Source organism: Myotis brandtii, unplaced genomic scaffold (genome assembly GCF_000412655.1).
Source record: "Myotis brandtii unplaced genomic scaffold, ASM41265v1 scaffold165, whole genome shotgun sequence".
Taxonomy (NCBI): domain Eukaryota; kingdom Metazoa; phylum Chordata; class Mammalia; order Chiroptera; family Vespertilionidae; genus Myotis; species Myotis brandtii.
The window spans coordinates 7,801,533-7,803,736 of NW_005356042.1; the positions used below are offsets into that span (position 1 = coordinate 7,801,533).

The 2,204-nt window shown below is 57.4% G+C and overlaps 1 protein-coding gene across 4 annotated transcripts in view; it reads left to right on the top strand.

Moving 5' to 3' along the window:
- Positions 1 to 1,709: 1,709 nt before the first annotated feature.
- TLDC1 (TBC/LysM-associated domain containing 1) overlaps positions 1,710 to 2,204 on the top strand; it is a 19,568-nt gene continuing 19,073 nt past the window's right edge. Inside the window, exon 1 of one of the 4 annotated variants that reach the window (XM_005862551.2) lies at positions 1,710 to 1,800. The gene's annotated coding sequence lies outside the window, so the exon portion shown is untranslated. The other 3 variants (XM_005862552.2, XM_005862555.2, XM_005862554.2) reach the window with 3 other exon arrangements.

Below are 2,204 nucleotides of genomic sequence, written 5' to 3' on the forward strand. Positions count from 1 at the left end.
CAGTGGTCTGGGGACTGAAGGGAAGGTGAAGAAATGGGGACAGCAGTCTTGAGACTTGTTGGAGTGAAGGCAGGGTGGGTACTAGCTGGAGAAGGGCATGGGGCTCAAGGAAAGTGTATTTAGCAAGACTGGAGAGACTTAAGCACATTTAAATGCTACTGGGAAGGGCTGACAGGAAAGAACACAGGCAGGACTTAGTTACCAGTGTTAACGGACGGGGACCTGGCCCTGAGCTGGTGGTGTGTGTGTTCTTGACTTTGTGTTTGCAAAATTTCACAACACGAGTCCGAGTGACTATGGGGGTACATTTATTAAAGCTGGGGACAATCAAACAAAGAAGAGCTCAGGGTAGAAGAAGCAACAACAGAGAGCCTAGGTGGGGCTGCTTTAGCTCACTAGGAAGTCAGAAGGGGCCTTAGAGACAGGTTCAGGGTTAGCCTGCCACTGCCCATTGCTCCTCTGGTTGCAAGTCTGTGGGGGTCCCTTAGAGTTTAGGAGATGCGTGTCTATGGGGGAAAAGGATGGGGATGGCACAGGTGTGCTCCCCAGAGGGAGCGAGAAGGGGCCCTAGAGACAGGTTCAGGGTTAGCCTAGGATGGCTGCCACTGCCCATTGCTCTTCTGGTTGCAAGTCTGTGGGGGATGCGTGTCTATGGGGGAAGAGGATGGGGATGGCACAGGTGTGCTCCCCAGAGGGAGCACCCCAAACCCCCAAACTGAGTCCTTTGTCTTGAGGCTTTTATCTCTTTTGCAGGCGGGAATTTTAGGGGAGGTCTCATGGGAGGGTTTCAGCAGGTTATTCATAGGTTTTCTAGGTGTGCTCCTCCAGGGCGGTGGTCTCCACTGATTGGTCAATGTCAGGGCAGGGCGTCTTTAGCCACTGCAGCTGACCCTGGCTTCATCCACCTGGTTTTGCTGCTTTTCTGGGTCTGGAGCTGAACTACAACTGAGGCCCAGAGGTCATCTCTAGGGAGGTAACCTTCTCTATCTGCTGTAAATGGGTCTGCCAGTTTATTCAGCCATTTGTCTCAGTTTCCCTGTTCCACGTGTCCTGGCTCACTGGCCTGTCATTCCTGGGGGAGGTAAGGGGTGGCCTGCGGAGCCCCGGCTCTGGTTAGGGGTTTGTACTCTCTTCAGGTGGGAGAGGGCTCTGGCCCAGAACCAGTGGTGAGGCGAGAGGGGGATCAGAGGAGAGTGGCCTGGGTCTTAATCCAGGGGGCCTAGCAGTAGAGGGTCCCACAGCTGGGTTACCTGCCTCTTTTCTTTCACTATGTCTCCATTTTAGCCCACTCTTCTCGGGTTATCTTCAACCCCATGCGCAGTCTGTTTCCCATCTACACGCTCATTTCCAGCCACACCCCTGCTTTTCCCACAGCCCAGCTCCTGTTTTCTACTCCAGCCCAGACACCCGATCCCTCCCCAGGTTGGCTGCCCTGGACTCTCCCCTGAATTACCAGCTTCTGTCTTCCCCAGTTCCCACTCCAGCTGCACTAGCATAACTCCCTCCACTCCCACCTGCAACTTCCTGCCCGAAACCACTGCCGGTCCCACCTACATCCCGGCCCCGCCCAGTCTGTGGCCCCGCCCTTACCCGCCAAGGCCAGCCCATTCCCCATGATCTGCATCGCCATTGGCTGACTCCTTCATAGGACTCCGCCCCCTCAGCCTCCACTTCTGCCATTGCGGCAGATAGACGCCCGTCAGCGCCGTCGCCTGGCAACAGGGCTGGCCGCTCCAGGGGGAAAAATCCTTGAACAGCCCGACCCACCGGAAGGCGAGTCCAGTTTTCGGAGCTGGGAAGGTGAGTTTAGTTCCGCGATGATGGAGGGCAGAGGTGAGCGGAGAAAAGAGGCGCTGGCTCTGTGGCCTGGAGGCGGGGGCAGCGATCAGGGGCAATGACGCTGGTCCTGGGAGCGAAGCTACCCCGAGTCGCCCGGGCCCTGCACCTCCCTGCCACCGGCGCTAGGTGGGGGGAGGTTAGGGGCGATGGGGGACAGCTTTGAGGGATGGAGGGTCTCTCCTTGGGGTCAGAACACACAGTCACTCCGCACCTTCAGCCTTTCGTTTGCTGGAGAGAAAAGCGTCCCAGCAGGCGCCATCTCCAGGGCCGAGGCCACTGTCTGGAAGGGTGAGCAATGAAGCTGGTATGGACATGGGAGGGACAGGGGAAGGGCTGTGGGAGGAGGAGTCAGGAGGTTGAGGTGG